This window comes from Lactuca saligna, chromosome 4 (genome assembly GCF_052625555.1).
Source record: "Lactuca saligna cultivar CGN05327 chromosome 4, ASM5262555v1, whole genome shotgun sequence".
Taxonomy (NCBI): domain Eukaryota; kingdom Viridiplantae; phylum Streptophyta; class Magnoliopsida; order Asterales; family Asteraceae; genus Lactuca; species Lactuca saligna.
The window spans coordinates 129,831,170-129,858,314 of record NC_136420.1 but is presented as its reverse complement, the minus strand read 5'-3'; positions in this window follow the sequence as shown (position 1 = coordinate 129,858,314).

Below are 27,145 nucleotides of genomic sequence, written 5' to 3'. Positions count from 1 at the left end.
TATTTTAGGGGAACTCACTAATCTTTGTGCTTATAGTTTTATGTTTATGGTTTCAGGTACTTCCAGTTCGAAAGGGAAGGGTTCGACATGATCGCACCGCACCCACTAGCATTCTACATTTTATGTCATGATTTATACTATGATAACTATTTTATACATTATTACATTTTAATAGATTTGCAATGAATGAATGATGCTTTTGTTGGTTTTAAAATGAAATTTTTACATAGTAATTTTTGAGATGTTATAAGTTGGTATCATAGCCTTGGTTTGAGGGATTTGGGCACTCTCTCGGGTGTGTATGAACTCAAACCGAGGAATTAGTAATCTTTTTGAAAGAAAATGAATTTTCTAAATAGAATTTTATAAAGAAAAGGGGTGTGATGCATGCAATCAGCTCAGCTCAAGTAAGTCGTATTTCCCAAAATACTCATACATGTTTATAGTTTCAATATGTATATGTGTATAGCATGCTAGATTAGGGCTAAGGGTATGCTCGTAATTGCATGGTAGCATGTTAGGAGAGATGCCTTGTATGCAAGTTGTATAAGCCTTTAGAACTATATGCTAGTATAGATTTCAGATGAATATATAGAATGTCCTGATTAGGCAGTGCATTGGTTTAGAACCTAATGCTTGAATGTTGCTTACTTTGTGCTTCCAGGGACTCCATTAGTGTCGGTTAATTATTAAGCGCAATTACATGTTATGGGGATAAGATAATTTTTAAAGGTCGGATTTGTTGGATTAGGTGTCTAAGCCATTAACTATAATTGTTATAAATTTGAATTGATGGTAGTATAGTCCTTTTGAGTTGCCCTCAAACCTTGCAATTGAATAGGATAGTTTTTAGAGAGAGCGAGAGACTGATTTATTAATTTACTATATAGTTAATAAATTAATTAGAAATCAAAATAAATAATTTATTAATATATTATAAGAATAATATATTAATTAGAAGTTTTTGACCATAATAGGGTGATTGAAGAAAATATTTACCATTTTAGTGTACTTTCAAAAATATTTACCATATTAGTATTTTATTTCTTTTCATTTATTTTTTACTTTTTGGCTTTTCTTATAAATTTTTATTTTAAATATCCATCTTTTTCATTTTCTCTTTTGTTTTACCTTTTTACTGTTTTGTTATTTTTTTTAAATAATAGTTTTTTTTTTCCTTTTTCTGCTGTTTTTTTTTCCTTTTACTTTTTTTAAATAGCAATTTTTCTTTATCCTTTTTATTTCTATTTATTTTATTTTAAATATCCCTTTTTCTTATACAAACCATGGACCATGGAATTTTAGCCATCATAAGTTAAACATACAATATATTTTAAGATGCAAAAACTTCAAAATTACACATACAATGTTTTCAAGATAAAAAAACTCAACATTGTTGTTAAAAAATATCACAATTAAAAAAAAACTCACATTGTTTGTTACAGAAAGAAAAATATCACAATTAGCTTGAACATGAACTGGTATCAAATATTTACCTGTAAAAATAATAATAATAATAATAATAAGAGAATAGTCAGGACAATGCCTTTAAAATATTGTCTTTTTAATTATTTTGGCTTAGACGGACATCGTTTTCGATTATGATCTGATTGCCTACAAATTCCACAAAGCTTGACATTTCTTCTTTCTTTAATATCCATACCATTTTTTTAGTCTTGTTGAAGGAGGACGACCTTTTTTATTCTGTAATAAATATTGACATTTCTTCCGTAGTAACTATATAATCTGGTTGGATATTAAAGAAGGAAGAAATGTCAATCTTTAGAACTATTATGGAATATCATCCTCATTCAACAATACAAAAAAACGGTATGGATATTAAAAGAAGGAAGAAACGTCAATTTTTGTGGAATCTATAGGCAACTGGGTCATAATCAAAAGCCAAAGTAATTAAAAGTCAATATTTTTTATGGTATTGCTGTGGCTATTATTATTATTATTATTATTATTATTATTATTATTATTATTATTATTATTATTATTATTATTTACAGGTAAAGATTTGGTATAGATTCAAGTTGAAGCTAATTGTGATTTTTTTTTTCTTTTTATAACAAATAATGTTGGACTTTTTTTTAATTGTATTGTTTTTTTGTAATAAAGAATGTTGAGTTTCTTTACCTTAAAAACATTGTATGTATAATGTTGGAGTTTTTGCACCTTAAAATATATTGTATGTTTAATTTATGATTGCAAAAACTTGATGATCAAAGGTTTATATAAAAAACGGATATTTAAAATAAAAAATAGAAATAAAAAATATAAAAATTTTGTTATTTAAATAAAAAGTAAAAAAAGGAAAGAAAATTGAAATAAAAATTGCTATTTTAAAAAAAATAATAAACAGTAAAAAGGTAAAATAAAAGAGAAATGGAAAAAAATCGGATATTTAAAATAAAAAAATATTAAGAAAAGCTGAAAAGTAATAAAAAAAATGAAAAGAAATACTAAAATGATAAATCTTTTTCCAAGTACACTAAAATGATAAATATTTGTGATTCTAGGGACTCCACTGGTGTCGGTTAATTATTAAGCTGAATTACATGTTATACGGATAAGATAATTTATTGAAGGTTAGATTTGTTATGTTAGGTGTCTAATCCATTAACTATAATTGGTATACACTTGAATTGATGATAACATTGTCCTTTGATATTGCCCTCAAACCTAGCAATTGAATAGAATAACTTTTAGAAAGATAGAGGAAGGGAGAGAGACTGATTTATTAATTTATTATACGATTAATAAATTAATTAGAAATCAAAATAAATAATTTGTTAATATATTATGAGAATAATATATTAATTAGAAATAGTAATATTTAACTAATAACTAATAAGAAATTAATTGAAATTAATTTTGGGATTAACTAGATTAATTTAATATTTATTGAAAGTTAAGGAAAGGATCACATGGACCTTAATGGATGAAGTGGACAAAAATCACTTGGGCAAGCCCAAGGAATTTCGTCCAAGCCCCTTGAAAGAGGGGAACATGCTGCTTGGTCACCAAGCAAAGGGATTAGGGTTTCCTCCTTAAACCCTAGCATTGACACCAAACTACCTCAACTATATAAAGCACCATAATCCCTAATAATTTCGTGACTCCTTCCCTTAAGAAGATCTCGATGAAAATCCTATTCTTCTCATCTCTCTCTCTCTCTCTCTTTCTCTTTCTCTGTCTCTCTCAGTCTCTCTCTCTCTCTCTCTCTCTCCCCCCAAGTTCCTTGGTTGCTAAGGTTTGTGTGTGAACCATCAGAGGCACGATACTTGTGGTTTTTGTTGCCAAAAGTTTTATAGATGGAATTCAAAATTGTTTGCTATAACGATCATCAAGTTAAGTTTCTTGTTTTTATGAATTAGTTTTTCATAGGAAAGATTTTGTAGGTTGATAGTTCATAGTATGTTGCATATATGTGAAAGACATAGATCTTATTAGATTGCATGTGCCCTAATCATTTAATTATTTAAATGTTTTTTTCCTGCTTACAACATTATAGTTGTAACCCTAGTAAGCTATCAATAGTATCAGAGTCTATGGCATTCTTTAATGTATTTTCACATTGGTGAATCGAAAAAGAAACCTGGGTTTTATTTTGTTGCAACTCACGATGCGAGAAAAGAGGCTCACGACGTGAGCTCGGTACAGATCCGTAAATCCGGAACTTATCTGCCTAATCTGCTTTTATGTGATAATTACCTGCTATATTTATCCTCCAAATTCGATTTTGATGTATCTATGATGATAAAATAAAAGTCTATAAGTTAGAAGATAAATCTTTGACGTGATTAATTATTTTGTTGATTAATATGATTGATTTTTAATTTTATAAATAAGTGCTTCGGATATTAATTAAAGTTAATGATTAATGTCAAATGTTAATTTGAATATTTGGTTTATCTTTATGGATGTTGTTATTAGTTTAATTAAGTGATTAATTAAAAGATAATTCATAAAGTCATAAAATGGTTTAAATTTAATTAAATTAAAAGTTTAATTTATTAAACGATCAAAACCCTTGCTATTTGAAAATGTTTTAAAATACACCTTATACTATGTATATATAATTAAAAGTTTAATATATATTATATGTATAAGAATAGTCAGTCAAATCACTAGTAAGCCTCATTCACGAAACCATGCTATAAAGAGGGTATATGGAAGCGGCCTATAAAATGGTCATTGAATGATTGTCCACTCTCACCCACCGCTCTCATGTCTGGTGGAGGATCGTTAGCCAAATGAATTTAATAGGGCCTAATCTCATTAATAAGTATATTGACATAAAGTAACTAAACTATTTTCTAAAATCAAATCTTAGTTGCTTTAGGAAAAATGTGAACTTGTATGCTAATCCATGAAATTGCACATTACATTTTATAAGTCGTTAGTGGAGTGTGTGTGGTTAATAAACACACTAGTGGGGGACTAATAAAGAGTAATGGGTGTCTCAAAAATTATCGTTGATTAATGGGGCACATGTGGCTAACCGACACATTAAAACGAGATGATAAATGACATCGAGAGTACCAAGCCAATTTGCATGGTTATTCACATTTTGTTCGTGATCTTCGGCATCCCCGTCATAAAAGTGAGAGCATAATATGAGATTAAACATGTCAATGTTTAGATTCATTGAGTCTCAAATGATCTAGGAGTTTCATAAGATTGAAACTGGTAAAAGCCTTACCTACTTAAAATAGATTTGAATTTGATTACGACATCCCTCTTTAAAGTTCGAATAAAAAATATGGATCCTAGCCTTAATTTAAATTTATGGGTTAATAATTAAAGATTAAGATCAACCAACTTGAATTCTCTTTTCACCCTTTATAGATGTCAAGTCAAGAAAATAATGATCTTCTTTGTTATTTTGGAAATAGTTTTCCTCTTCCTCCAAAAGATGATATTCCACTTTCTAATCAATGTGAAAATGTTTTTTCTTGTTTGGGGAATGGAAGAACTAGACACCATGCTTCTCCAATTATTCCTCCTCCACCTCCAATGACTCTCGCCACATCACGTTTTCCTCGAGTCGAAAGATACGAAACTATTGAAGCCCTACTGGCACGTAAATATCAAGATGGAAATTCTGTGTGTACACATGTTCTAAAAATGAAATTTGTCACACCCCAAACTAGAACGGCGGAAACGTATGGGGGTGGATGGAGTGACTTCATGTATAGTATCATAACAATTGAATAGTAATGAAACATAGCAACAAAAACATTCATACATTGAAATTCCAAGTATTACATTGTTTACAAAACTCAGTTGTTCAAAAGTTGAATATAAATAACTGAAAAGTAGGAAAAACATGAAACGATGATACCGACCCTCAAGAAGGGTTGAGTACCTATCTGCTGGTTTCCTGAGAATACAAGTCGTTTTGAAAAGCATCAACTAAAAAGTTGGTGAGTTCATAAACATTTTTGTATAAAACGGTTTTGCACATGTTTAGAACTGTTCTCGTAGTACTTTCAGAAAATCCGATATTTTCTATGAAAAAGGTTTGTAAGTCTTGTTCTAAAATCGTGAATATATACATGCATGTCCTTTGTTTTCTTTTGTTTATATTTGTAAAGAGTGTGCTCCCAGAAAATCCAATATTTTCATTAATATGAACTAAAATCGAAAGTAATTCCTTGGTATATTTTCCTCATAATGTAATAATGTATATTTCCAGAAAATGCAGTGTTTTCTTAAAGGTGGAACTGTGGTCTTAAACCCTAAGACCATGATGGAAGTGAATATCATACATAAGATAGTTTATAGTTTCATTTCTTTCCATAAAACTAATGAAGTATAAGCTTCCTGTAAACCAAAATCATTTTGTTATTCTCTATGTTAGTCGCTACAACCATGATTGATATGACTGATATGCATGACATGACGTTCTTTAGGCGTCGGTTTCGGTAATATATTTGTCACCCTAGACTGGCCCCGTCTAGCTGTAGCGAACAACTCAAGTGTGGGGGTGTCAACCCCGTATAGATCTATACACAATTACCTTGCTCTCCCTCTAGGAGACTCTGGTTATAACTACAGGACCTACGGTATATGCTAGGTAGGTATGGTGAAGGAAATCTTACAAGAGCCTTAATAGATTTATGTGAATTTCGAGTCCCTTTGTGAATAAATAAATAACTTTTCTAATTGCAAACTTGTGACAGATGTTTTATGGAACGCGGTTGGCAGGTTCATATTATTCATATTATGACACACGTTTTACAGATGTCATGACATGGAGATTATTATCCATTCCTTAAGAGTTTCTATGACACACAGTTTATGACACACCACTGTTTCTGTCATGAACTGTTTTGTACACCTTTTTGGTAAACCTATTTATAACACTTTATAAAAATAGTCATCATTAAAGGTGTCTAGCTGTAACATTTGGTGTAAAAATAACATAATATCTTGGGTTTTAACCCACCAAAATCGTAATTACAAGTTTATGACCATTTTACAAATGTAATTATTTTTAGTAAAATATCAAACCACGTATTTACGTTTTGCACCATGTTACTGGTTTGAAAGTTTTGAGTCAAAATATTTTCATGTTGATTTTTATGAAGATACATAGTATAAAATTTCTTTTTCACAAATAGTTGTTCCATTTTCAACACAATATTTGAGATGCATGAAATTACCCAAAGGTTAAACATATAACACATAGGTGCATGTAAATATCCAATGGTTAAACGAGATTCGACTTGTATCCTCCCCCCGAAAACAATGAAAACCACAAATAGATGGGGGTATGAAGCTCACCTTGGTTTGGTTTGGTGGATGATTTGAAGTGGTGAAGTGAAGATTTCACACCTAAAACACTTGAAGTGTTTGATGCACTCTTTGAAGCTTATGATACCCTAAGGATGTTAACACATAATATTATGTGTAAATAGGATGGAATTAACATAATAATGTGTAGATTCACTATTAAATATCGAAAATACTTACAAGGATCTAGGTACCAAGCTTAGAGAATGGTTGAACTTGGAATATTGTAACTTTCTTTTTGAGAGGGTTTAGAATGATGGTTAAAGGAGAGGAAAGGTGAGGTTCTGGAATGGGTTTACTACCGTGAGCAAAAATATGTTGGTGTGTTAGGATGTTCACTAGATTATATAGGGGAAATATTAACTTCGTTATTCGTGGGATAATTCATGGATACATGTTGGTTAATTACGTACGAACCTGTGAATTGCATGGGGAAATAGGAATGGACATCACATCCTAAAGCCATCCTTATCTATTGGGAGCATTCTTCGGGAAATCACTTTAGTTTGCGGTCATAAAGAAGGTGGTGACCAAAATCCCTTGGTGCATGATCCCACATGTTAATTTCGGCCAAATATTGCTCTATGAAGGTAGTTTTCGGCCAAACATTGATCTACTAAGGTAGTTTTCAGCCAAGATGTGGCCTATTAAGGGTGATTTCAGTTCTAGCCTCTCTTTTAGCTTGTTTTTACGGCCTTAGTGCTTAATGAGAAGGTGATTTCAGTTTTGATGATTTATGGGAGGTGATTGTGGTGTTGGGGTGTTCTAGGGTGGGTGGGATACTAGGCTAAATACTAAGAAACAATATTTTAAATCCATGGTTCCTATTCCAATTTATTTGCCTAGTTTTGTCTTGATAAACTTGTTTACTTTCAAGAGGTTATCTTATATATGATTTCCAAAGTGTGTACATGTAACACCGTAAATTTCAAAACAAATTTTTCGATTTTCTTATAAAACATAATTCGATTAATATTCATCAAACAACCATATTAATTATCCAATATAGGTTAATACAAAATCCCAAGATCACAATGTAAAAACTCCGAGTGTGTGTACGGATCAAGCCGGCGCCTTCCCGCGGTCGTCACTAGTACCTGAAACAATAACATCAAACACTGTAAGCACAAGGCTTAGTGAGTTCCCCAAAATACCACATATAACACATATTAGCCACTCGAGGCTATAACTCTGTGGGTCCGTGCACCCAAACTCTGTGAACCCTCAGGTTCTAGCTCTGATAAACATGCACTACATAAATCACATAGAAATAATGCAGTACAACACATAACATACATAGCATACAAATATTCTATCACATAACTCTGGTTACCTACTCAAGGTAATATAGTATAGTGAGAAGACTCACCTGGCGTATCTCGGTATCTCACGAATCCTGGAAATCCCTCGTGCTCGATCCTCCGAGCTCTAATCCTCCTATAACATGATTTGTTTCTAATTAACACTTTATATCTCTAAGGTTGAGTATCTATAAGAAGTCAACACAGGTCAACTCTGGTCAACGGTCAACTCTGACCGGACTCAGCGAGTACCAAGGCGACTCGGCGAGTCTAGACGTTTTCACCAACCCTCTGAAATCCTCTTACTACACGTCGAGTATCCCCCCCCCTTTACTCGACGAGTTTCACCTGAATGAATCGCGGGGCCACCCCGACTCAACTCGCCGAGTCTCAAGGACAACTCGGCGAGTCCAAGTTTGACTCAGTCCACTCGTCATCCCTCTCCAACTCACCCTGACTCACTGAGTCTACCCAAGACTCGATTGGACCACTCGCTGAGCAGTCCCAATGCAATCTTCAAGCTACTCGCCGAGTCGGATGAACAGACTCGGCGAGTCCATGCCATGCAACCACTCCAACTCGCTTCTAAGGTCAGATATGCTTCCAAAAACTATAGCTCTGGCCTCCCTCGACTGATTCATCACGTAAAGCTCCTATCTTGGTGCTCATAACACACCTTATAGCTCAATAATGGAGTTTTTGACCTAAGGCATGAGGATTCCAATCCAAAGCCTCCATTGATTCCCAAAAAGCTTGGGTAAAGGGACACTCTGGACCTCTAAGGGTCCAGATCTATGGTTCCAACCTCATAAGGGACCAAAAGGACACTAAATCTTGCCATAAAAGGGTTCAACAAACCCTAAATCTAGATAAACAACAACAAACAAGAAGGTAACTCGGATTTATTACCACAAAAGTGATGCTCTGGACTTCAAACCCATATAAGTGGCTCCTTCTTGCTTCCCTTGGCTAGCTCTTCTCCTTCCTTGCAACAATGGCACCTCCAAGGTCAAAAATGGCCTCCTACTTAGCTCCAAATGCTCACAGTCGATTAGGGTTTCACTCAAGGGGCTGGTGAGCACAAATGACGGCCATTAGGTCCTTTAAATAAGTCTCAAACCCGAGAAATTAGGGTTTCATTACACAGCGCTGACTCGCCGAGTCCATATCCTGGACTCGTCGAGTCCAGGCGCGATCCCGCGTCCAAATCCGCGTCCCTACTCGGCGAGTCTGAGCTCCAACTCGCTGAGTCCCCCTCACAAATCAACAAAATACAATAAACAAGATACCTGATAAAATCCGGCTGTTACAGTACACCTGTAGACATGCATTTATGCCCTTTTGGTTTTCAAGAGGTTTATTACATAAGATGCATGGTGAATTCTCTTGCTTATGACTACTATCTAGACCTTGCTCTATCCAAAAATTTTGGGTTGTCACAGAACTCGACGAGTTGCATGGCGAACTCGACGAGTTGAGTCGGATGTTCCTGCTTTCTGGATTCTGATTGTACTCGATGAGTTGATGAGCTAACTCGATGAGTTATTTAGGGATTTTCTCCACTTTATGAGTTCTGAAGGAACTCGACTAGTTTGTAAGCTAAACTCGACGAGTTGGGTCAACATGGACTGTTGAACTTGACTGTTGACTAGCACTTTGATCATAGTTGACCTAGTTTGACTTTTAAGGGTATTTTGGTAAATTGGGAATTTATGGAAGTGGATTGTTAGTGGTTGTAGGTGTTGGTGCTTGGAGCTGTGTTTCGTGAGTTTGATATTTCAGTTTCAATCGACATTGTGAGGTGAGTTGTCCTCACTATACTAACAGGCTCGAAGGCACCAATGTCACCCCTTATTGGATTGTTATCCTGGTTATTGCATGATGATAAGTTTAGTGACCTGTTAGGTCGGTATCCTGGTATATAGGATGATATGTTAGTGACCTATTAGGTCGATATCCTGGTATATAGGATGATGCTATGATCAGTGATCTGTTAGACCGGTATGATTGTTTGTACATGCTAACTAGCTTATGATATCTATGTGTTGATTGGTATATGGGGTTTTCTTGAGGCAGACTTGCTTTGTGATGAATGCCAACAAACCCAGGGCAGAACGGATAGAGTGCAGACACTTTAGGGCATATCAGTTAGGCCGCAGGCCCGGAGAACGGTCCATACAGGCTGAAGACCCGGATGGGAAGACCAGACATGCTTAAGGTTCTAAGAGTGGGCCAGTTAAACTGCAGTCTTGGTAGGGGCAATCCAGTCTTACTGTAGACTATATGCAAGCTGTTACCTACTATGATATGGTTATGATTTGTATGGCGTTGGTATTTTGGGGGAACTTACTAAGCTTTCGGCTTATAGTTTTTGAATTTGTTTCAGGTACTTTAGATGATCGTGGGAAGGCGAAGGCGTGATCGTGCACCTCCTCACATTTTTATGATTTTGTCTCTGGGATACTCTGATATGAAACTATTTTGAAAACATTTGTAATAAATATTGGTTTTTGAATACTTGAAAAAGTTTTTTTATTTTTATGAATTTTATGGATGTTACATCACACCTATTCGTATGTGTCCCAAGTATTTCCTCAAAGTCCCACACAAGACCACTATCAACCTCAGATACCCATGCCACCATAGCCATACACTACTTCTTTTCCTAGACTCTCCCTATAGGATTCTTCTATACATGAGCACACACTAGAACACTCTTTTAGGAACTCTACCACTACCAAGTGTACCATCACACTTATATTCTTAGAAAAACCACCACAAACTGCCTAATTCCTAACTTAGACTTCCTCATATACAAGTCCTCACACTAGCACACTCTTTTACTCTCCCAAGGTCACTGGGAATATTAACCCCCACCCAACTATCATCTGCCTAAGAGAGTTTTTGGCCCACGTAAGAGGTTTTCGACCCAATTAAACCCAAAATAGGAGGTCTCGGCGCAACTAAGACCCAAGTATGGGTTTTCGGCCTAAAGAGAGGCCCACTAGAAGCTCTCGGCCCAAAAAGGCCCTATAGAGGAGTTTTCAGCCCAAAATAATGTTTAATAAAAGTTTTCGGCCCATTAAGGGATTTGGACCGACAATTCTTGGGCTAAGGCCCAAATGATTTGATTTGGCTTATTGGATCGAGTTTTGGGCTAATACGTGGTTGTTTCGACTTGAATGACGATGAATGAAAGTATGAACTTAATAGAATTGAAGTTTGAATTTCACTAAATGAAGTGTTGCAAGATTACATAAGGAGATTATATTGTACAAGGGTCAACATCCTAACCCTAATTTTCTAGTTTTGACATCATCCCTTTGTTAGAGGGAATTTCATCCCGAAATTTGTTCTAATGTGGAATTCATTAAGTAGAGAAGAGGTATGGATACTTTTCCATCATTTGGTCCTCGTGCACCCATGTGAACTCCGGTCCTCTTTTGGCGTTCCACCGAATCTTCACAATGGGTATGTGGCTTTGTTTTGTTCGTTTCACTTACCTATCCATAACTTGCACGGGTTCTTCAAAAAAATGAAGGTTCTAATTTATTTCTATCTCATTAAGCGTAACAACAAGAGTTTTTTTTCTCCAGATAATCAATTCTTCAAGTTTGACATGTCAAAAATAGGGTGTACGTTGCTAAGTTCTGGTGGTAACTACAACTTATAAGCCACCAGATCGATCTTGGCAAGGATCTCGAAGGGTCCGATGTATCCTGAATTTAAATTTCCCCGTTTTCCAAAGCGTATCAACCCCTTCCAAGGAGAGACATTTAGTAATACGCGATTGCCGACTTGAAATTCCAGAGGTTTTCGTCGTTTGTCAGCGTAGCTTTTCTGTCGATCTTTGGACACCTTGAGTCTTTCTCTAATCTGGAAAATCTTCTAAGTGGTTTCCCTGATGATCTCATGTCCTGTAAGAGTGCTATTTGGTAACTGTCCCTTTTCCAATTGGGTGTCTCCTACCTCTACCCAACAGAGAGGTGATCGACATTTTCATCCATAAAGGGCCTCAAAAGGAGCGACTTTGATACTCATGTGATAGCTATTGTTGTACGAGGATTCCACCAGTAGCAAGTGGGCATCCCAAGCCTTGCCGAAATCTAGCAAGTGGGTTTCCCTTGATCAATACTAATTAAATAATCTTATTAATACATTAGTCTCTCCATTTTATACGTTTCCTTTATTGGCAGGAAATGGGCAGATTTAGTCAACCGATCGACAATCACCCAAATTGCATCCAGTCCGTTTGCCAACTTAGGCAATTTGGTTATAAAATCCATTGTTATTCGTTCCCATTTCCACTTGGCTATTACTGGTTGTTGTAATAAACCCAAGGGCTTCTAATATTCTACCTTAACCTTAGCGCAAGTCAGGCGCTTACTCACGTAGGTAGCAATTTTTGCTTTCATACTTAGCCACCAATAATGTTGTTTAAGATCCAAGTACATTTTCTCTGAGTTGGGATTGATGGATTACCTTGTCTTTTGTTCTTCATTCATAATCACGTCCCTGAATCCACCGAACTTCGGTGTCCAGATCCGTTCCATAAGGTAGTAAGCCCCATCCTCTCTGGTGGTTAGATTCTTATCCATTCTACGCAAGCCTTCATTTGCGACATTTTCTGGTTTCAAGGCTTCTATCTGATCCAATCTGATTTGCGAAAACATGTGGGAATGAATGGTTATCGTTAGTGTTTTCACTCGACGACCCGAGTATTCCTTCCTACTTAGGGCATTGGCCACCATATTAGCCTTGCCCATATGGTACCAGATCTCGCATTCATAATCATTCAGAAGCTTGACCCATCATCATTGCCTCATGTTTAGTTCTTTCTAGTTTAGGATATGCTGGAGGCTTTTGTGGTCTGTGAAAATGGTGCACTTCATTCGTAGAGGTAGTGCCTCCAAATATTTAGGGCGAATACCACGGCTCCCAGCTCAAGATTATGAGTGGTATAGTTTATTTCATGGGTCTTTAGTTTTTTTGATGCATTAGCTATAATCTCCCCGCACTACATGAGCACACAACCTAACCATTGGTTCAATGCATCGCAATATACGACAAAATCATCCGTTCCCTCTAGAATAGACAATACCAGAGTGCTGTAGAGGGCTTGCTTCAAAGTTTGAAAAGCAACTTCTTGTTTCGCACCCCAGGTGAAATGCACACCCTTCTGGGTTAGAGCGGTGAGTGGCTTGGCGATCTTGGAGAAATTCTGAATGAACCTCCTGTAATAACCAGCAAGGCCTAAGAATTGCTTGATCTTCGTTGGTGTTCTTGTTGGATTAATGTCTAAGTCCATAACTATAATTGGTGAGACTTGACCCGACCTAACATCGTCCATTTGGGTTGCATGGCATCATGCATTTGGATAGACTATAATGAGAGAAATAACACTTAAGGTTTCTTAATATATTATAAGTTCTAATATATTAATAAGATTATTTAATTAGTATTGATCAAGAATTAATCTAGGATTAATTAAGTGATCAAAAGAAGACTAATTAAATATATGGGTTGATTGTGTAAATCATCCATACTTGTATAGCGGGCTAATGCTCCATGGATTATCAAGTTGGGCTAAAACCCATAGGATGCTCCATGGATGCTCCAAGGTGTATTTGAACCCATGGATCCAAGGAAATGGAAAGCCAAGATAATTAGGGTTTACCCTAATTGTGACACTATATAAAGATCATATTCTTGGGAAATATCGGCCATGATGGGTGATAGAAAGGGCTAGCCGATTTTCATGAAGTGTGTATGTTCTCTCAATCTATTCCAAGTGTAATTGGTGTTGTGTGAACCATTTGAGGTGTCACACTTGGGGCACTAGGCACTCAAGCTTCACGAAGACAATCTATATCAAAGAGGTATGTAATTCTAACTTGATATATTCATTTGAATCAATGTTATTATGCTAGTTAGGATAAATACCTTGGAAAGTTCATATTTGCATGTATAATAGAGAAAACATAGATCCAAGGTATTTAGGGTTGCATGTACACTTAGGAGTGTTAGAATGCTCAAAACCCAACAATGGTATCAGAGCCTAGGCTTGTTTTCGTGTTATACTTGCAAAATTGGCTGAAAAATCAAAGTTTGGAGTTGTCTGCATAGCAGACTCGCCGAGTCCATAAAGGGACTCGACGATTCCAAGGCAAAAAGCATCCAACTCGCCGAGTTGGTTCATGCACTCGACGAGTTGGACCCCCTGACAGCATATATTCGATTCTTTTGGCTAGAAATGGACTAGGAACATTACCCTAAGCTATTTTTGGACTTATAAACTTGTTTTTGATGTGGTAATATTCATGCTAATCTAATTTCAAAGATAATTGTCAATAGATTCATGTTTTGTATTAGTTTAGTGATTAGGCTAATTACATGAAAATTTTTGATTTGAATTATCTTGTTCTTATGAGTTGCTTAGATGAATAGAAAAGTTAATTGATTATGTGTTTTCAATCCATTTTAATCTAAGAGTTGATTCTAAAATGTGTTTTTGTAACTTGTCCTCAAGTTATATGAAAAATCACATTTAAGTTTCATAAAACTCATAAAAGTTGGCAATGGTTACAAAAAATGAAGAGTCTTGTCCTCAAGTTATGGAGGTTCAAGAGTCACTTCATTAAGTATCAAAATGTGTAACCTTAATTAATTCCATAAGTTAAAAAATAAAGAAAAGTTACATTCTTTTATTAGTTTAAAGTCTTCCAAAACTGGAATTAATTAAAACTACTTTAAACTCATAAGTTATTGAATTAATTAGTTTTGAATAGTTTCAAAACTTGCCCTCAAGTTTTGGAATTTGAAAAGTTTTCACTTATGAATACTTTAATTCCAAGTTAGCCCTTAGAATTTTAAAAGTTTAAATTCAACCTTTATACTTTATAATATTATAAGTTAATAATACTTATATTTATGTATAAGAGTAAAGTCAGTCTTACCGTTAGTAGGCCTCATTCACAAAGTCGGTCCATAAGGGGGGTATAAGGTTACTGCATATAAAATGGCAATTTAATGGGTGTCCACTCTCACCCACCGCTTCCTTGACAGGTGGAGGGTCATTAGCCGAACGGGTAGGACAAGGACTAGAATTCTCCCTTCATTAAAAGTATTAATGATAAATACTAAGTATTAATGATAAATACTTAGGAAAAAGTGAATAAGGTGCTAATCCATGAAATTACACTTTGCACTTTTTTTAAGTCAGTTAGTGGAGCGTGTGTGGTTAACCGGCAGACTAACTCGTATTTAACAAGGTAGGCAAAGGGTAACTTAATGTTTATCATATCATAGTATCGTTGGAGCGTGTGTGGTTAACCGGCACATTGATTAAGGGGTAAACACTTAAGGGCACCAAGTAATTTGCATGGTTACTTCACACCTTATTTTGTGATCCTCGGCATCCGAGTCACAAAACCTGAAGGGCACACTCGAGATTGAAACATGCCATTGAAAAGTTCAATGAATCTCAAAGATCTAGGAGTTTCAAATCCAATTAAAACCTAATAATACATTTCGTTTATCTTGGTGGAAATTGGTGAATCAGCATTCACCTACCTTCAAATATTTTATCGCTTGGATTACGGCATCCCTCTTCCAAGTTATAAAAGTATTGTGTTGGGTCCTAGCCTTAATATTTCATATTGGGTGTTATATTAAGGACTTTAAATCATCTATCTTGAATATCTCCCAAAAGATGTCTAGTTTAGACATATATGATCTTCCCAAATCTCTTGAAACAAGTTTTCCTAAATGAAGATGATACCCCATGGAAATCATACTTCTTTCACCTCCTCCAATTATTCTCCCTAACCCACAAGTTCTTGAAAAAATTTAAGATCACTCAAGCCCTATTGGCAAGAAAAGGTCCATGTGTGATCAGATCTTGGAAACGTAGTCACATATTGAAAAGCTGGGAGAATTGGGTGTCAAAGTCTTGAGAAAGTTGGTGGCCCAACTACTTTCTAAGTCACATAGTGAGTTACTTTGGGACTCCTATGAAACATACTATGACAAGACCCTTAATGATCCTATCTCTTTGCTAAGATCAACTTCCAAAACTTTATGGACATTGATAATAATGACATTGGATATCCAGTAAAGCTCTCTCTTCCCGATGGAAAGGGATCGGCCATAGTCAACCCGGTTGACCAAATGGTAAAGAGAAAGCTAAGTCTGTGATAGTCCCATGTTCCATTACCAAAGTGTCCATATGTTAAATTGCCAAAGGAATGGGGATTTGGTTGCGAAGCTGCCAATTTACATAAGGGTATTAAAGTCAATAAGTTTGACTCTACTTCAGGTAAAGTGCACTATCTAACTCTGCTAAGTTTCTACTATGAGATTCTTGATACATGATGTGTCTAGGTCACATGGTGATGTTTTAAGAATCAAAGAAAAGTGAAGGAACTTAAAGAAAGAATATGTTGAATCTGATCCCGTAGATGGATTTCTATCGCATAGTTTGAAGATCGGATTCTTGAGCTACTTCTTAGGAGTTATGATATATTGCTTAGGAATAGATAAAAACAAAGTTTTCATGCTCTTTTGCATTGTAAGGATAGTTTTTCCGCAATTTTTTTTTAAAATAAAAGGAAAAATGATGATTTTATTTATTTTAAAATATCCTTACAATGACATTTGAGGAAAAAATTGTTGCTTATATGATTCCATTAATAGCAAGAGTGGAAATATGAAATTGATTCTTTCATTTGTGGTAATGTCTAAATTTACCAAATAAGGAAAGATCCTCATCACCCAAGTTTCAATTGGACCGGAACTTGGAATCGTGCAAGTTGTATAGCATGATGAATGAGAATTTTTCATCTTTGGAAAATTAAGACCAATTCCTTGTTCACATGTATATGTGACTCAAGTGATGGACTAAGGGATCGAGTACAAATTCTTGTGCACTGGTCAAGTCCACCACAAAAAGATCGATAAGGTTATTCGTCATAATTTACTAAAGCTCTGTAAATATGGTTATACTTACAAGCTTAAATGTAATTCTAAGACATTGAAAAAGGTTCCAATGTATGACAGGGCGAATAAGAAGAATCAACTTAGGCAGAAAGATAAAAGACTCTCAAATCTGAAAAGATGGGAGAGTACTTTAGTATCATGTTTATGATCATCTTAATGATTAAGATACCATATCACAATCGATCCTCTAAGGTCATCTTAGTACATTCTTATGACTAAGAAGAGGAATCTTGAATTATTGAAATGATTAAATCAAGAAGATGAGCCATACTTCGTTCCAAAAACAATTCTTAGAGTTATACTCTAAGAATGTAACTTGAGTGACATGTCTTAAAGAAGGTTTAAAACACATGTCAAATGTAAGAGTAAAAGTTTTCTACTCTTGTACGTTTGAAATTGGTAAGTTATGATGTTTTGGATAAAACAAAGACCAACTAAGGCCAATTGTGTGAAGTGTTTGTCTTGATTAGAATCCACACTATATCTTGAATATTTGACAAGAGAGTCTTATATGTCAAGAGGACAGTATGAGTCTTAAAGGTCTTGAAAGTCTCAAGAACTAATCAAGAATAAAACCTGAAGTTCTTCACTAGCACACGACTTGAGGTTCATAACCTATCGTGTTGACATATTCTGTGCCTATTCCAATTAAAGTTGGCTTTGCATATGAGTTCTTAAAGTTCTCAATTGGTTGCACAACAACTTGGAAGCAATGGCAGGCCCTTGAGCTGCAAGGTGGCAAGAAATTGAGATTGAGTTCAATCCATATGAGTTTGGATTTGTCATTATCCTTGTCTTGTGACTATGTTTTTGACAATTCACATGGATAAGAACACATACACCATTAAATCTAAGTGTCATAAGGTTTCTATCCGATTCATGAAAATGATGGTGAGGAAACACTTTCACTAAGTAGATTTTAGCTAGATAGCAATTGTGATATTTGCATTCTCAAAGTCGTTAGTGGAGCGTGTGTGCTTTACCGGCACACTAACATGGACTTGTGAGAAGTGGCAAAGGTCTAAACAATCGAGACTATGATTACAACATCCTTTTTCATAATTCTTAAAAATTGTTTAGACACACTTGTGAGCTATCTAAGATAAGGTGTATGATTATGATAAAGTTTTATCAAAGCAACCTAGTATTAGAAATCTAAACTTTGGTAAGAAAGTCAATAAAGTATTGATTTCTAGAAGTCCAACTGATTTTTGAGTACATGTCAAAGCTAGTGGGAGCATAAGTGTTATGCTAATAATCATCATTTTAGTGGGAGCATGATAATTATGATAAAGATTTCAAGGTAGCAATGTTAATTATAGAAAACAAAAAGTTTCAATTGGGAAAGAGTTGTTTTGCTATAATTAAGGGAGAGGAAATTATACTTCATCTCAAATCTAAAAGCTTAGATTGAGGTTTTAATCGTATTTAGTCAAGGATATATATATATATATATATATATATATATATATATATATATGAATTTCATGTTGGAATGGCTCAACATAAGGAAATTCTGTATATGGGTCCATTATTTGTGTTCTGAATTTCGATTATGATTACGGCATCCCTTTTTATAATCTGAATTATGAGAACTTGGAAAATAGAAATGGAAATGTTACAGCAAAAGACTGGTTTAGTCTTTATGTGGGACATCATGAATTGTCCCATATGCTTCGGATATAGGATCAATTACATGTTCTATATTCATCCTTTCTAAAATTTTCCAAATGCCTGGGGCATTAAGAAGGGAAAAAGGTCTAGAATTGGATATGACTAAAAGGATTAAACAGTTGTCGAGGACAATCTAAGATTTACCAAAGATTAGTTGCTCAAGGACAGTTGGAAGTATAGTGATAATTCTGGAAGGACCATATTGACATAATCTGTAAGGAGGCAACTCTTGTTCAGAAGTGATAGTCAAATGAAATATGGAAATGTTTTGAAGTTAGAAATTATTCAATCTGTGTAAGATTAGGAAACTTAATGCAAGAAGGATATTTCCAAGGAACTGATCTCCTTTGGAATGCTTTGTAATGGTTGTTGTCAAGTCTTTATGACTTTGTGCATAATCATTATATGAGGATCAATGCATATAAGTTTAGCATCTAACAGATTTTAGTAAATGGCATGAATTTGGAATTCTTGCATTTGCAGTAAGGATTTGGTACTGTGAAAAGAGGATCATTGGAGTTATGTTCAATTGATATATTTCACAAAGTAAAGATCATAGACAAACATAGTATGCATACTTGGTGTATGGCACGACTAGTGTTTAGAAAACATAGTGTACATGCTTGGAGCATGGGACAACTATTATTTTAAATTCAAGAATAAAGTTGATAGCTGAAACAGTATACAATGAATAATGTGTAATCATATGGTGATAAATAAAAGGTGTTTTATTTATGTTCATAGGTTTTGATACCATATTGGATTCAATTATTATTGTGTTTTCACTTTGCATGTTTTAACTTCCTCAATAACTAGGTCATTGTTCTAGATGACTAAGTTATTCAAACCATCCACATTCGGTCATATGTTCGAAGTAGATATGAATTAAGACTGTCATGGGTTAGCTTGTAGAGGTCTAAGATGTTGGACAAAGGGCTACAACACTCATGAGTGCTCATAAGTTCTGACTATTGGATTTAACCCGCGCTCATTGGAATCACTTCATGGATTTTATCACAATTGATCATGAGATGATAATATCTTATATTCTCTAAACGTAGAGATATGAGTTGTTACTATGAGTTGGTTGTACATTGATTGCACGAAAATGCATTTGGTAACTCGATGTTATAAAACGTGTATTTGTGTATGATTCAACAAGTAGTAGAACAAGCCATATGATTCGAAGTTTATCCATTCATTTTACCTTCAGGATAAAAGCAATATTTGTGGGCCCCTCGATGATTTGGTGATGACAAATGTAAGTGCTCAGCTGGGCCTGGACTGATTTAATTTGTTCATTTAGTCAGTCATCATAAATCAAAAATCGGGAAACAACAAATGGATAGAGAGAATGATTATAATCCATGTCTCAGTCCATATGATATCTAGAATGGAGGAATATATGATCCCTTATCTAATGTACAAGTCATTGATAAAGGTCAAAGTTCATCTACAAGCTTAGAGTTCGACAGAAGCTTTTAGAGCTACGATTGCGAGTCGGTTCTTGAAGTCATATGCAATCATAGTTTTAGACTTATCCAAGTGGCATACTGTTGGATTAATGTCTAATTCCATAACTATAATTGGTGAGACTTGACCCAACCCAACATGGTCCATTTGGGTTGCATGGCATCATGCATTTGGATAGACTATAATGAGAGAAATAACACTAAAGGTTTGTTAATTATTATAAGTTCTAATGTATTAATAAGATTATTTAATTAGTATTGATCAAGAATTAATCTAGGATTAATTAAGTGATCAAAAGAAGACTAATTAAATATATGGGTTGATTGTGTAAATCATCCATGCTTGTATAGTGGGCTAATGCTCCATGGATTATCAAGTTGGGCTAAAACCCATAGGATGCTCCATGGTGTATTTGAACCAATGGATCCAAGGAAATGGAAAGCCATGACAATTAGGGTTTACCCTAATTGTGACACTATATAAAGATCATATTCTTGGAAAAAATCTGCCACGATGGGTGATAGAAAGGGCTAGCCGATTTTCATGAAGTGTGTATGTTCTCTCAATCTATTCCAAGTGTATTTGGTGTTGTGTGAACCATTTGAGGTGTCACACTTCGGGCACTAGGCACTCAAGCTTCATGAAGACAATCTACATCAAAGAGGTATGTAATTCTAACTTGATATATTCATTTGAATCAATGATATTAAGCTAGTTAGGATGAATACCTTGGAAAGTTCATATTTTCATGTATAATAGAGAAAACTTAGATCCAAGGTATTTAGGGTTGCATGTACACTTAGGAGTGTTAGAATGCTCAAAACCCAATAGTTCTCGGGGTTGCCCAACCCTGAATTGCTTTGATCTTGGATGGGTCCATGTGTATCACCTGTTCACTGAACACGCGTCCTAGAAATTCCACTTTGCAAATCCAGAGATCGCACTTGGAAAATTTCACTTATAGCTTTTCCACCCTGCCGTAGATGCTGGCTGTATTCCTCCTTGCTCCAAGAATAAACCAGTATGTCATCGATAAAGACTATCACAAAGTTCTTAAGGAATAGTCAGTAGACTTAGTTCATTAGGTCCATAAATGATGTGGGTGCATTCATCATACCGAAGGGCATTACCATGAATTCATAGTGCCCGTAATGAGTTCAGAAGGCAATTTTGGGGACATCTTCCTCTCGTACTCACAGTTGATGATATCCGGATCTCAGATCTATTTTCGAGAAGTAACTGCCTCCTTGTAGCTGGTCAAATAGATTGTTGATCCTAGGAAGAGGGTATCGATTTTTTATAGTAAGCTTGTTGAGTTCACGGTAATCGATACACATGCAAAAAGAGCCATCTTTCTTTTTATGGAACAGAACCAGATCTACCCACGGAGAGAAGCTCGACCTTATGAACCCTTTGTTTAATAATTCGCTCAACTGGCTGGAGAGCTCTTGCATTTCTGCTGGTGCTAATCTATATAGATATTTGACAATTAGCGTGGCTCCGGGTACCAGGTCAATCCGGAATTCGACCTGTCATTTAGGGGATATCCCGGGGAGGTCTTCCAAGAATACATTTGGAAAGCCGCACACCTCCAGAGTGTCCTTGATGTTCTTTTCCTCTTTCTGTTTGTCCACTACATGGGCTAGAAAGGCGTGACTCTTTTTATGCAAGCACTTTTTGTTTGTCCACTACGTGGGCTAGAAAGGCGTGATTCTTTTTATGCAAGCACTTTTGTGCCTTGATGCACAAGATAAGACAGAGGTTTGTATTGGGTTTATCGCCGTAGATAATTAGGGTTTCATTGTTAAGTAGTTGAAGGCAAATGACCTTCTCGTGTCACATAATATCAGCATGGTGGGGGCTTAACCAATCCATACCGATGATCACAACAAAGCTTCTAATATTAATCGGCATCAAGTTGATTTGAAATGAGTGATTATTTAGTGTTACCATGCACCCAAGAAATACGTTATTAGTTGTTTTAGTTTTCCCATTAGCCATTCCCACCGTGAAGGTTTAGTTTAACTTTTGGGGACTTTGATTTAGTAAGTTTTTAAATTTATGACTCACGAAACTTCGTTCTGCCCCACTGTGAAATAATATGCATGCATAGATGTCGTTGAGGAGGAATGTACCAGTGACTACCGCTGGATCTTACACAACCTCCCGTTGACCCATTGTTAGGACCTTGCCTGATCCCCCCTGCACCTTGATTGTTGGCTTTAGGAAAGTTTCGTTTGAAATGGATAGTCTCCCCGCACTCGTAACATGCTTGACTGGCCTCGACATTGGTTGGTTGGTTGTTTTGTTGGGGCTATGCTCTGGAATACCAGGCGATGTGCCCTTTTTAATTGTAGTTGGTGCACTTTAAGTCTCGGAATGTGCCGTTGTGGTGGAAGCTGCATTTATCACACCTTGGTTGAGTGCCTGCATATGGCCTTGCAGGTGTTGGTGTGGTTGATGTTGGTGCAGCTGGTGTCGATCTGAGTGGTAGTAGCATGAACTGCTACAGTTTATTGCTTCTTTGATGATTCTTGAGTCTGTCGCCCTTTTCTTTTGTTTCCCTAGCTTTTCTTGTTTTTATCCTCCTTCTTTGTTTCAACGCTAGAAGTCTTCATGCCCTTTTTATCCCCATGGTCGTACAACTTTTGTGCCAGACGCTTAGCACTATCGAACGTTGAAGGGTTCGCAACAATCACATTTCCCTGAATTGGAGGAGTTAACCCCCAAATAAAACGTTCAACCTTCTTGCCCTCAGAATTTATCATTCCCGGGCACAAGAGTGCCAACTCACTGAACCTGGAAATTGGCAATGTATGCTTCAATGTTGGAGTTCTGCACGGTAAGATTCCACAGTTCTTGTTCGAGCTTTTGCACTTCACCTCGGGGACAGTACTCGTCCATCATCATAGATTTGAGATCTTCCCATGACATAGAATTTGCGACTGGGATAGTTAGGGCCTTGACATGGTTGTTCCATCATGAAAGGGCCCTGTTAATAAACGTACAAGCTGTAAATCTTACTTTTCTTTCATCTGGACACCCACAGATTTTGCAAACAGACTCAGTCTTTTGATGCACCGGGTGAGAGCTATTACACCCCACTTCCGTTGAATGACTTCGGTTTTCTGTTGGTGAAGTCTTTGTAGGTGCATGTTCTTTGGTACCCTTGGTTATCCCTATGGTTGGAACTTCCTGTCCCATTTCCGTTACCTCTTCCGTTTGTGCCCTGGTTGATGTGTGCTAATGCTGCCATAACTGCAACTAAGACTATCACCTGGAAAGCAGCAGAGTTCATCTCCGGTGGAGGCAGCGGTGGTGGTGGTGCTACTATAATGTTTTTGCGGATATTCTTTCTGGGCGTTTCCTGCTATGAAATAGGAACGGCGATGAGTTTTCGGAATCCCTTGTTTCTAGTGGTTACAGTGCTTAGATTATGCTTATAATTGAAACTGTATTACATTAAATAAGGATAAAAATAGAGAACATAACAGATAACAACATCATAATAAAACACATAATTTTTTTCATTAATGATAGCATTTTAGTACATAGTGCATGAAGATTGACCTTTTAAAAAGGTCTATAGTACGTAGAGAATAAAAATTTGACAGCATAACGATCCTGCGAGTAGTGTAATCACTTAAATGTAGGGTCGATCCTACATACATAAAGGGAAGAGAAAGGGTAAGATGAGTCCTACACATGACGAGTGGTCCCGGGTGGTTCCTGTGATGAGGTAGAAGTTCCCTGATGCTCAGCTAATCGACGCTCAACGACTCGCGCTCTCGCCTCTAGCGCGGCCTGTCGCTCCTGAAACTCCCAGACTAGGTCCTGGGTGCGCCTCTCCGCACGCTCCACTGTGACTCTCATCTGGATCATCTAGTTGGCCGTCACATGTACCTGGTCGCCAATATTCCTGGTCCTTCGGACCATCATAGGAAGAGCTTGATCTGCCGGGCTTCCATGATGGAGGTTGTAGAATCCCTGCTCCATGCTGATGGACGAGCGTTGGCCCTGGTGTCGGTTCCACCTCTCTATGTCTAGTACCCAGGGGGCATTGGGCCATTGTAGCCCATCCGGTGTGTCACCACCCACACCATGTAAAGTGGATTGATGACTTCAGACTCCGCGTCTGATTCTTTCTCCCCGTCCTCCTTGACATCCTCGTCAATGTCCTCCTCTTCAAACTCTACTGTAGGCTCCTCGGGGTCCTTCATAGGCTCCTCGTCGGTGTCATCATCGAGTTCCTCTTCTTCAAACTCAATCTCCTCCAGTTCCTCTTCCAACCATCCCCCTGGTTCAGGGGAAAAGTGTTGGATAAGGTGTCTAAGTCCATAACTATTTCTGGTATGTACTTGACCCAACCCGGCATGGTCCATTTGGGTTGCATGACACCATGCATTGGATAAACTAAATGAGAGAAATAACACTTATGGTTTATTAGTATGTTATAAGTTCTAATATATTAATAATATTATTTAATTAGTTTGATCAAGAATTAATTTAGAATTAATTAAGTGATCAAAAGATAACTAATTAAGTATATAGGTTGATTATGTAAATCATCCATAACTTATATAGTGGGCTAAGAGGCTCCATGGATTATCAAGTTGGGTTTCACCCATAGGATGCTCCATGGAGTTAATCCATGGATCATGGAAATGAAGAGTCATGTTACATTAAGGTTTACATGGACTAACGTAATGCAACACACTATATAAACCTCATGCTTCTCCCAAAATCGGTTAGACATGCATACTTGAGGGCTAGAGCCGAGTTTTGAGTGTTATAGTTTCTCTCCAAGTTTACCCCATAGCATTTGGTGTTGTGTGAAGCATTTGAGGCATCACACTTGGGGTGCTAGGCTCACAAGGTTTCAAGGAATCAAAATCAACAACAAGGTATGTTATTCTATCTTACTTTAAGTTAAATGTTCCCCATGTATGCTAGATAGGATCATGAACCTTGGGAATCAATTTTGCATGAATCTTATAAAAACATAGATCCAACGTTTATTAGGGTTGCATGTACACTTAGGAAGTGTTAGAATGCTCAAAACCCATTAGTGGTATCAGAGCTTAGGCTTGTTTGTTTATTATTTGTGCAAAAATGTGTTAAAAATCAAAACTGCTTGTTATCTGAACAGTGGACTCGCCGAGTCCATAGGGGGACTCGACGAGTCCAAGTGATAATTCATCCTACTCGTCGAGTAGGTTCATGCACTCGACGAGTAGGAGGCACTGACAACAGATTTTCGACTTTTGTTGCTAGAAATGGACTAGAAACATTACCCTAAACAGTTTTGGTTCTTTAAAACTTGTTTTAGATGGTGTAATGTTTATGATAATCCATTTACAATGGCAATTACCAAAAATTACAATTTTTAAGAGTAATTTATGATTCTTGAAATGTTCATCTTCATGTTCTTGAACTTATGAAGATTAGATGATCATAGAAGTTGTTTGTAACCTACTTGGTAGTTTAATTCATGATCATTATGTGTTTTAATGGAGGGAGTCCATAACTTGTCCTCAAGTTATGGAAAACCAAAGGTCACACTTTAATAAAATCCATTAAAAGAACACAAGGGTTATAAAAATGAAGAGTCTTCATTTTAATACTCAATTAATTCATAAGTTATAAGAAATGAAAAGTTTTTAAAGTTTACAAAACTTGCCCTCAAGTTTTGGAACAAGTAAAGTCATGATTAAAGCTTTAGTTCCAACCCTTAGAATTTTAAAAGTTAAAATTCAACCCTTATACTTTATAATATTATAAGTTAATAATATATATGTATAAGATCAAGTCATCTTACCGCCAGTATGCCTCATTCACGAAGCCGATCTATAAGGGGGTATAAGGTTGTTGCCTATAAAATGGAAACTTAGTGGGTGTCCACTCTCACTCACCGCTTCCTTGATCGGTGAAGGGTCATTAGCCGAACGGGTATGACAAGGACTTATAAATTCTCATTAAAAGTATAATGATAATTATAAAGTAACTAAATGTTTTAATTAAATTCCAAATCTTAGTTACTTTATGAAAATGTGAATAAGGTGCGAATCGATGAAATTACAATTTACATTTTGTTTAAGTCATTAGTGGAGCATGTGTGGTTAACTGGGACACTAACTTGGACATAACAAGGTAGGTAAAGGGAGACTTAAATTTTATTATAGTTCGGTGGAGCGCATGGTTAACCGTCACATCGATTGAGTAATAAACATTGAGGGTACCAAGTGATTTGCATGGTTACTTCATACCTCGTTTTGCAATCCTTGATATCCCAGTCACAAAACTTGGAGGGCACACTCAAAACTGAAACATGCCTTTGAAAATTTCATTGAATCTTAAAAGAATCTAGGAATTTCTAAGAACCAAATTAAAAACTTAATATATTAATATCTCGTTTTTTTGGTGGAAATTGGTGAATCGTCATTCACCTACCTTTAAAATATGTTATTACTTAGATTACAACATACATCTTCTAAGTATAATATATTGTGATTGGTTCCTAGCCTTAATAATACATTTGGGTGTTTTATTAAGGACTAAATTAATATCTAAACTAATCTTGTCTTTCTTCTTACTCAGATGTCTTTAAACAATGTTGCTTCCGGCTCTAATCCTAATGGCTCGTTTACCCTTATAAACTTGTGTGGGAAAGTCACTTTTTATGGATCCAACTGCAATGAATGGATCAGAAACATCAGGATGATTACCCACTACGAGGACAAGGAATATGTCCTCGATAAGGAGCTTAAAGAGATTGATGAGACCACCACAACTCCCCAGGAGATCGCTGACTTCCGGGCACATGAAAGGGATGCCACCAAAGTGGCATGCATCATGATGGCCACCATGATAGCAGAACTCCAAAAGTCCTATGA